This window comes from Nannospalax galili, unplaced genomic scaffold (assembly GCF_000622305.1).
Source record: "Nannospalax galili isolate Female #2095 unplaced genomic scaffold, S.galili_v1.0 scaffold2, whole genome shotgun sequence".
Classification (NCBI taxonomy): Eukaryota; Metazoa; Chordata; class Mammalia; order Rodentia; family Spalacidae; genus Nannospalax; species Nannospalax galili.
The window spans coordinates 129,622-141,072 of NW_008348412.1; positions in this window are offsets into that span (position 1 = coordinate 129,622).

An 11,451-nucleotide genomic window follows, 5' to 3' on the forward strand; every position below is an offset into this window, starting at 1 on the left:
ACAAACCCAGCAAACAAGAAGAAAAAAAGTCAAGCAAGAAATTAATGAAATAGAAACAAAGAAAAGAATACAAAAAAACAAAACAAAACAAACAAAAAAAAACAATGAGTCTAAGAACTAATTCCTTGAAAGGTTAAAAAAGATTGGCAGGCCCTTAGCTCAGTTAGCCAAAAGAAAGAAAGAACAAATCTGAATTAACAAAACTATAGATGAAAGAGGAAATATCCAAGCAGACATCAAAAGCTTAAAACTGTTAAGAGAGAATACTTTAAAAACCTATACTCTATTAAATTTGAAAATATAAGAGAAATGGATGAGTTTTTAAATTCATAGAACCCATCAAATTTATACCAAGAAGAGATTAGCTGCTTAAACAGATCTATAACTGTTGGGATAATTTAGGAGTGCCTGGAATGTAGAGCATGAGGAGGCTAACGACCTCCTCGTGAGGATGGCAGGAAACTGGCCCACTCCATTCTAGGTACACTGTCTTACCCAACAGCCTCCATGCAAAGCTATTAGGTCTCTAATCCTTTAATGCTAACCAGGTTTCTTGTAGATCACGTGACTGGTGACAGGACAAAGGCCACAGAGCTTTAGAAGTCCCCTCCTTCCCCCTACTTGCTTGCCCACCAGAAACCCAATCCCACCTCTTTGCCCACAAAACTTTCTTATAAAACCTTCCTCTTGACCATATTAAAATGAGCTGTCCACTGACACAGCCTCCTGGGTGTTTCTTCCCACTGTACTTGCCACCTTCATCAGTCTCTCTTCTCTCCTCAACTTTCTGTAACGGGGGCCAGTGCGCAACAGTCTTCTGGTAGCAGCAGAGTTTGGGCTGAGGGGAGGCGGACAACTGGTGCCCAACGTGGGGCTAGAGAGAGGCTCTCCAGGATACACAGGAGAAGGGTGAATACTCCCCAACAGAGGGATATCAGCTACTAAGCCTTGGCCATCCCTCTTTTACTTTCAGTTTTTGCCTTCACAGGGACTGTTCAAGACGAAAGAGCAACCAAAGCTTTCTTATCAGGGCCACTTTCTGATGTTAGCTGAAAGTTCCTAGTCCTCTGAATGGAGCCCAACTGCCCGTCCAGGTGTCAGCAAAGACCTCCTACCTATACAGTTCTCTTCTACAAAGCCTGGTAGCACAGAAACCAGTTAAAGGCTTCTAGAGCCGTTGCAGGCTTTCTGAAACTATGCCGTGGACTAGTCAGGAATCCCCTCTAACCTCCAGGTCACTGGAATGTTCCTCTAGGACTCAGTGTTTCACACCCCTTTTCCTTTCCTATCATGAGCAGCACCCCTGAAAACTTGAAGGATCCCCAAAATTCTAATAACTTATTTATTTGATGGTCATGCAGGAATTTTTTATGCACACACAGAATTTGGCTCTTAAGAGAGCAGGTAAACTTCCTTATCCATTTTGCTATCTTTCCTTGGGGCAGTTGGGCTTAGACTAAAGTGGCTGGGTGGTTTTCATGGAGCATTTAAGAGTTTAAAGAGGCTTGTCCCATGGACAAATGGAAAAAAGATTTTAAAAGCCATTTTTTTCATAAACTTTTTCTCAGGTAGAGGGGCTCAAAATTTTGGACTTAGGCCCTACTGGGCACAAAACAAGCTATGCTCAGACCATGTGGTCCCAAGGCAGCTGCTTTTCTAACTAGATCTAAGCATTTTAAATTTTAGTGTGCATAGAAATTCACAGGCTGTGCCCAGGCAAGACATAGGCTTTCAGAGCAACAACCCAGTGATTTATGTGATGGGCATAGCACCCTGTTCCTTCTGCTGCCTTTGTGACTGTCTTTTCCAACATAGTTTGTATCTAGGAAAGAAGAGACCTGGAGAATTTTCCTTGGCATTACAGCTACTATGGTTGATGAGAGACAAATTCCTTTGCTTTGCTTTTTCTATTTGGGGCCTATATATATTTATATTTGAAGGTACTTTCTCCTGTTATATCAAGTCTAACTTTACTGGGGTGATTTGTAAAATTGAAAACGGTTACTGTCTACATTTAATCTATGAGGCATGTGAAATCCCACAGGGTTTATATCCTGGTGGGGGATGGGCTTATTTTATCATGAAACTGTACTCACTAACATGGCCATGTTGCTTGGTTGTCATCATGGCTGCTGACCTCACCAAGATGGAGGCAAACATATGGCCTTGTCTCCATCTTGTTTGATGACATCATCAATATCGGGACAGTCACATGGCTTGGTTGCCATCTTGGACAGTGACTTTTAAAAATGGCAGTGACTTGTGTGACCTTGCCTCCATTTAATCCAACCATATGGCAGGATTCAAAATGGCAATACCTAAAACCCTACTGGTATCAGGGATACCTAGGAGTTCCCTGAACTACAGACATTAAATCATATGTCCTAATTCTCTTGCAATTTATTTTTGTTTTGGTTTCTTGATGATGTCATAAAAGAGAAATATATTTTTATGTCCGAATATGGGAGTAATGCTAGATCTCCACAATGGGAGTTGAGATTTTTCCCTGTTTCTAAAGGGAATTACTTTGAGTTTTAACTTCTTCTATAGTATATTTATTGTTTTTTAAAGATGACTTTAAGTTTTTGCATTGCTTGACATATTTACTCATTTTTAAAAGGAATGTTTGCATGACATCTTTACCTGGTAGTTTTCAAAAAATTATTTTAGATTTAAACATCTTTTATATGGTATTCACTGATTTCTAAAAGTAACTATTTTAAATTCTTACTGTTTTACATAAAATATTTCTCAGTTTCTAAAGGGAACATAAAGTTTTTCCAGCCATATGCCTTCAAGACTCTCTAGGTAGAAAGGAAGCCGACACTTTGTGATGGCTAGACTTGTAAAGCACATGGAAATTTGCTGTACTCCAGGGCCAAAACTTTACAAAAGACAAGCTACAACCAACACATAGTTACAACAATGAGAGGTAAAAAGTAATAGTCTGCTTGAGTGAGAGGCTTGAGATGCGACTACACTGGTCTTAATTCCTCCCCTTTCTGCATTGTGATTCTAAGCCTGTTTTTCTCTGAGAGAGAGCTGTTTCCCTCTGTAATGCTCAGATGCTTTACGCTTACTTCTGTTCCTGTCAGATCATTCCCTGAGTACTTTCTAGTTACAATGTCAGGGACAGACTAAAGGGAAAGAGTATTGTGATATTGTCTCTTTACAATTTCTTTTAGGTACCATTGTTTTCTGTGTTTCTTATTCCACAGGTTATGCTTACTTAATCCAAGATTATGTATAATAAATTATAAAATGTTTTTTTTCCAATCCAGACTGACAGCCCTCTTCAAAGGAATTCACCATGTCAGTTACCAGTCTTTCCTTAGTTTAAAAGTAAAATATGGATAAAAAATTTAAAACTTTTAGGCTAAAAGAAAAACAAATGCCTTTTTGTATTAATCATATTGATAAATTGTCATGTGCTGTTTGAGCTCACTGAGAAGCTGACTCTGAAATGGGATTGGCCCTCCCACTTCAGACTCAAGCCTATTATCTCAAGATATGTTCTCCAAGACTCTTTTCCAGGATCAGCCTGGCCCCTTGACCCTGTGACAAGAAAAAGGAGAACAACAAAACAGCCTAAGAGTAAAGACATTGTGCAATTAAAAACAGATGAGATGTAAACTAATTTTGAAAGAAGATATTGTTGCCTATAGTAAAAGTAGTTAATGGGATTCTCTATTTGGTCACAATACTGAGTAAAGTCACCACCACAGACTAATATAAATGTATAAAAAATACAAAGATAAATTTAACTAATTAATAAAATAACAACAAAAAATATTTTTTTCAAAAAGAGGACAATTCACAGTTGATGGACAGAGAGTATCTTCTGCCTAGAATTCCTCAGTCAGTAACTAAAGCATGACAGTTTTCTTAAACTGATTATGCTAGAGGTTGTAAACATCAATTTAATAATGTTTAACTATGCACCAGTTGCTTCTTTCTACCTAAAGCAAGGTTTTGGTAGACCACTCTCTAAACTACATAAGGTAAAAAAAGATTTTTAACTGTTTTGTGTTTTCTATAAGGTTTACCTGGGAACTTATAAAGCACAGTGTATACATGGGTAATATTAACTTAATACATTATCTTATGTATATAATTTAGACTCCATATTCTTTTAATAAAATGATGCTACACACTACTTTTCTCTGAGTCAAACAACTACCATCTTCATGACTTCAGCTATGTCCATTAGCAAAAGATTATCACAATTGGACTTGTTGACTTGAGTATTGAATTCTTTAATTAAAGGAGGAGTGGTAAACAGGGTCATTGGACCCTCACCTAAGTATCCAGCTGCTCTTCCCAGCCAACTGTATGTAATTTTGTCCTAATCACATATGGTCTCATGGGTTTGGGGAGGACTAAAGTAAATTATCTGGGAAAGGCTAGGAAGAAAAGACTTGATCTGTGCTGGGTTAGGGTTTCCAGTGTACATACTCTCAGGTCACTCACAAACCTCAGCAACCCTTCAGTTATCTCTGTAGCTAAGCTCAATAAGTTTACTGGTTCCCCAGAAAAACATTGATTGATACTACAGCCTAAAAAGGTAATAAACATTGCTTAATATTCCCAGTAGAAAAATTCTCACAACAGATAAAAATTTATTTGTTAATGTTATTATGCCTAATGGTTATAAAAAAGTAAAAGATGTTAAAAGAATATAAAATTTGAGGTATTTTATTAAAAAAGGTTTTATATGTAAAAGTTAAAAATAACAAAGCCTAAGCAAATGATAGAGGTCTATGTAGGTTTATTAATGATCTATCAGCATGAGAAGAAGATCTTACATTTTCTAAGGTCATAGCTTAGTCAACTAGTTTAAGGATGTCTCATTGAGGTTTATTTAAGAATGTTTTGTTTTTGCCCAAGCTTTATCTACATAGAACATGGTAATTAAAAGTACCAGATTGGTATAATTAAGCTTCTTGGGTGTTTAATAGCCAAACTTTGAGGCCTATACTAATCTGATCAGAGAGACTTAAAGGGACAAGTTTTTGTTTCTTGCCCTCCAAGGTTGACTAAGTTCCAGGGGGCTATGGAGCAGCTCTTGAAATGTCCTGTAAATATGGTGAGTCACCTGTCCTCTTCAGGGAGGCCATGGAGACACCACAATGTGTACTTAAACCAGTGTCCAGTCTACAAACAGGAGGGTCAACACAGAGAAAACATTTCCTCCATGCTTCCAAGTGAAGCCCGGGTCAAACAAAACCTCTTTCCTTATATTCACATAGATAAACTGGTTAAAAAAAAAAAAAAGCCTGAGGAGCCAGGGGCTCTCCCCAAAGCCCATATGACCCATGAGGAACAGATCCTCAAATGACATTAAAAGTCAAAATAAGTTGGTTTATTTGGGCCAACTGTATGGTCTTAAACACCCAAAAAGAAAGAATAACCAAAAATCAAAGTCAGCAGTATATTTCATTAAGAGTTCAAGAGACTATACATCCCAGATATTAGACTTAAGTTCTTATAAGATGTTATTTAGACAATTATTTATCATTTATCATTATGTTCCTAGTAAGACAAGGCTTCTCAGCTGTAAGACATCAATTCTTGGTCTGCAGTGTTGTAATGCTCACCTGCAGCTGAAGGAGACAACCCACTATTGTTCTAAAATGATGGCTAAATTTGTTTTCTCTCCCTATCTATAGGCCATTTAAAAGAAAACTCATTCTAGGCACTCTGACAGTTATCAAAGCACCTGACAACAAATTGTGAGTTCATCAATCATCAGTTCAGCCTTGGAAGGCAAAAGAAAAATGAGGAAGAAGCAAGTAGATGGATGCTTTTGGAAACCGTCATCAAGAAATTCCAATGGACTTTAATTTGGATATTTAAAATTTGCCCTGCTCTGACTTTTTCTGGTTCCCTTCCTAAAACTTGTAATGCTAACTACTCTTGCCTTTAGTTTTCCTTCACATCTCCTAGACACAAGTCAAGGACCATCTTTTCTCCCTAGAGTTAAGAGTTATGCAATTTGGGAGCCTTTTAGATAGACCCACTGAAGGAGTATTCCAATTGCCTCACCCTGTGTCCCTGTTCAGCATGGAAGAAGCCAGAGCACTCTACGTCCTGATTCCCTATTGGCAATTTGGGTAAACCTTTTCAGAGGGTGGTATGATAAAAATAGGAGGTAGAAATTTGCTAGGCAGCTAGGCTAAAAAAAACCCCAAAGAAAAGTAGCCAGTTTTTTTCTTGGCTAAAAGTCAAAGTGCCTATGGGCCTTTTAGCAATGTACTCTGTCCCAAAGGCCAAAAATGTTAAAACTTTTCAGGAGCTCTTATCCCTAAAATATTTTAGGCTTACCTCTTCAGAAAGGGGACTGTTAAAATATCAATAGCCCCATTAATTAAACTGGTCCAGACTATAAAATTGTCTAGTCTATCTGTTGGAGGACCTACCATTTCCAGTCTCACTGGTTAATTACTGGGTGATAGAATCACACCCAAGAAGACAGGTTCACCTTAAGTTATGCAAAATAGATGGGTGAAATACCTGGTATGTTAATTAGAGAGTGAATATTTTCTGCCTAGAAGTAGCTAAGATCCCTGCAGAACTTCCAGACCATCCACAGCCATGTAGGTCTCTGTAAGTCTGTCTACTTTCCTGAACTCTTCAGGAAAGTGTAATTTCTCCTTTTGTTCTTCATGCCTTTCTTACTAAACATGCTTTAAGGCTTTGGGCTGTCCCTAGCATCTTGTATTTCTTCACTTTTTCTCTAAAGCTTCCTTTTCCCAGCCATATGGCTGCCAATCAGCCATGTGTCTGACCTCCATGCAGGCTCTAAACGTGCATGACTTCCATAATTTTCTTTGCTTCTTCCCACTATTCATCTCTTCAAGGCAGCTGTCAAGATTACCAGCTATTCTATCCTGAGGATTTGTCTTTGCATGTTTTTCCAACCCCTTCCTTGGGTCCGCTGCTACCCTTATGTACCCTGCTTCTCTTGATACCCTAGTTCAATTTTTCCAAAATTTGCATACAGGACTTCATTGAAATCACCACCATCCGAGTCCTGGTCCAGTACCAAACTATCCCTTAATACCTTCTCCTTTTTTGATGACACCACCCCTTATAAAAGACAAATGTGGATATGTTGGGATAAGTCAGTTGTGCCTGGAATGTAGAGCATGATCAGGCCAGAGACCTCCTAGTGAGGATGGCAGAGAACTGGCCTGTTCCATTCTAGATACACTGTCTCTTACCAACAGCCCCCATGCAAAACTATTAGGTCTCTAATCTTTTTATCCTAATTGGGTCTCTTGTAGATCATGTGACCTGATGACAGGACAAAGGCCACATAGCCTTAGAAGTCCCACCCCCACCTGCCTGCCTGACAGAAACCCAACTCTGCCTTTTTGCCAGCAAAACTTCCCTGTAAAAACTTCTTCTTCGCCATATTAAAATGAGCTGTCCCCTGAAACACTGCCGTAGTTGCCAGTGCCCAAGGCCCTTTCCACCCCATCAGTCTCTCTACTTGCCTCGACTTTCCATGACAGGGGCCAGTGTGCAATGGTCTTCCAGTAGCAGCAAAGTTTGGGCCAAGGGGAGGCCGACATATAACAAATAAGGAAATGGAAACAGCAACCTCCCAAAAATTAAAAGACCAGGCCCAGATGGATTTACAGTAGACTTCTACCAGACATTTAAAGAATATCTTGTGGCCAGGCATGGTGGCACATGCCTTTAATCCCAGCACTGGGAGGCAGAGGTAGGCAGATCTCTGTGAGCTCAAGGATAGCCAGGTCTACATAGCAAGTTCCAGGCTAGCTGGGGCCACAGGAAGACCCTTGTCTCAAAAAAAACAAAAGCAAACAAAAAGATGATTGGGGGTCTGGATTTAAGTGGGAAATGTATGAAATTTTAAAAGCTCAATAAAAATAAATAATAAATAAATTTTTTAAAAAAGAAGATCTACAACCAATATTTCTTTTCTGTTTTTCTTTTTTTATTTTTTTGAGACAGAATCTCCCTACAGCCCAGCTGGCCTGAAACTCACTATGGAAACTGGTTGACCTTGAACTCTCCAAAGATCCATGTGCCTATGCCTCCTGAGTGCTGGGATTAAAGGCTTGTGCCACCACACCTGGACTATACAATCAATATTTCTCTTTTTAAAAATATTTTATTTACTATTTTTATTTTATGTGTATGAGTGTATTGTCTGCATGGAGGTAAGGGCACCCGTGTCATGCAATGCCCACAGAGGACAGAAGAGGTCCTCAGATCCCCTGGAACTGGAGTTATGGACAGCTGTTAACTGCCATGTGGTTGCTGGGATTAGAACCAAGGTCTTCTGCAAGAACAGTCAGTGTTCTCAACTGCAGAGCCATCTCTCCAGCCCACAACCAATATTTCTTAAACTATTCAAAAAGACAGAAACAGAGGGTGAACTCACAAACTCAGCTGAAGCTGTTATCACTACTACACCAAAATCAGGTAGAAACACAACAAAAAAGAAAACATTAGGCCCATATCCTTAATGAACATAAACACAAAGATTCTCATCAAAATACTCGAAAACCACATACAGACACATATCAAAAGCATCATCCATTATGGTCAAATTGGCTTCCTTCCAGAAATGCAAGGATAATTCATTAATATGTAAGTCAATAAATGCAATAAATACTATAAATTGATTTAAAGACAAAAATCACAACATCATTTCAGCAGATGCAGAATAGGCCTTTTACAAAACCTAACATGCATTCATGCTAATAGTCCTAAAGGGACCAGAGGCAACATACCTCATTATTAATAGAGCTATATACAATAAACCCACAGCCAGCATCATTCTAAATGGATAAATCCTGGAAGCATTTCCATTAAAATCATGTACCAGTCAAGGTTTTCCACTATCTCCACTGTTTTTCATTATAGTGTTGGAAACTCTAGTTATAGTAATAAGACAAGAGAAGGAAATTAAAGAGCACTAATTGTAAAATCAAAGCTTAAATTATAACTATTTTGTGATAATATGATATTATACATAAGAGATACAAAAATACCACTAGAAAACTGCTAAAAATGATCAACACTTTCAGCAAAGTGACAGGTTACTAATTCAACTTATAAAAATCAGTAACCTTTCTATACACCAATAACAAGCAATTGGAGAAAGCATTCATGAAAACTCTCCCATGCACAGTGGCCTCCAAAAAATAAAATATGTAGGAAGAAGCCTAACCAAAGACAATAAAGATATCTAAAATGAAAATGTAAAATCATTAAAAGAAAGAGCTAGAGGAAGGCCTCAAGAGATGGAAAGACCTGCTGTGAACATGGATTGGTAGAGTCAATACTGTGGGGGGCTGGAGAGATGGCTCAGCGGTTAAGAGCACTGACTGCTTTTGCAGAGGACCTGGGTTCAATTCCCAGTACCCACATGGTGGCTACAAACCTTCCTTAACTCCAGTTCCAGGGGAATCCGAAGCTCTCTTCTGACCTCCAAGGCATTGCATGACACGGGTGCACTCACGTACATGTAGGCAATATACTCATACACATAAAATGAAAACAATAAAATATTTTTAAAAATAACTAATACTGTGAAAATGGCCATCCTGCCAAAAGCAATCTATCTTATGCAATGACATTAAAAATACACCTGACATTCTCCATAGAGCTAGAAAAAAAAATCTAAAATTCATATGGAATCACAAGAGACCCCAGATAGCCAAAGAAACATTAGGCAAAAAACGAAATGCTGGAGGATTATGATACCAGATCTCAAACAATTTTACAGATCTGTAGTAATAAAAACAGCATAGTACTGGCAGAAAAACAGACCCTGATCAATGGAACATAAAAGACCCAAATATGAATGCACACAATTTCTGCCAATTGATATTTTACAAAGAGACCCAGAACACACAATTAAGAAAAGAAAGCATCTTCAACAAATGCTGCTGGCAAAATAGGATCTCCATCTGCAGCAGAATAAAATTGGATCTTTATCTTTCATCCTGCACAAAAGTCAACTCCAAATGGATCAAAAACCCCAATATGAAACCTAAAACTCTGAAACTGCTAGGTGAACACATAAGCAGTACTCTTCAAGATATAGATGTAGGAAAGGACTTTCTAAAAAGAACAATGCTGGGGGGATCACTATACCAGTTCTCTGATTATATTACAGAGCTATAGTCATAAAAACAGCATAGTACTGGTACAAAAATAGACACATAGATCAATGGAACATCACTGAAGACCCAAACCCGAATACATGCAATTTCAGCCACCTGATATTTGCCAAAGGTGCCAAGAACACACAATGGAGGAAAGACAGCATCTTCAACAAATGGTGTTGGCAAAACTGGATCTCCACCTGTAGAAGAATGAAACTAGATCTTTATATTTCACCTTTCACAAAAGTCATCTCCAAATGGATCAAAGCCCTCAATGTGAAAATGAAAACCCTGAAACTCTTAGAAGAAAATACTGGTAGTAACTTCTGAGATATAGGTGTAGGAAAGGATTTTCTAAATAGGACAGAGGTTGCTCAGGAATTAATGTCAGCAATCAACAAGTGGGAATCAATAAACTAAAAATGTTTCTGTTCAGCAAAAGAAACAATCAAAGAAGTGAAGATAAAACCCACTGAGTAGGAGGAAATCTTCACCTCCTATATATCTGATAGAGGATTCATATCCAAAATATACAAAGAATTCAAAAAACAAACAACAAACTAAACGGCACAATTAAGAAAAGATGTGCCAAGGACCTCAACAGACTGTTATCAAACCAAATAAAAAAAATGTCAATGAGTAAATCACATCTTAAAAAGTGATCAACATCCTTAGCATTTAGAGAAATGCAAATCAAAACCACCTTAAAATTTCATCTTACCCCAGTCAGACTAGCTATGGTCAAAAGAACAAAACACACCAAACGCTGTCAAGGATGTGGAGAATAGAGAATTCTCATTCATTGCTAGTTGGAATGCAAACTCCTACAACAGCTATGGAAAGCAGTGTGGAAAACTCTTAAAAAAACTAAAAATGAATCTACCATATGATCTGGTTATATCACTCCATGACATAACAAAAAGAACTCATCCAGTTGTAGAGAAACCTGTACCTCCATGTTTGCTGCTGCTCTCTTCACAATAGCTAAGAAATAGAAGTCATAGAGATCATAGATCCTACAGAAAACCCTATCTCTGTCACATCTCTAGACAAATTAAATTTCTTAATGTAGTCTAAATATGGATTGTTTTGTTTACAGACAATATACCATACACCGCCCATCAAAGAAATTTCTTTTTGCAAAATGTGGAGACTATTATAGAGTTCCACAACTTGTCCCACACAGAGAGTATTTGTCTGAGATATGCCCAGCCCTAAGTGACATATTTAAAGTGGAAACTCGAGACCTAAGGCTCATAGAACAGAGAAGGGATTAGAGAGAATAGTAATACATTCCTCAACT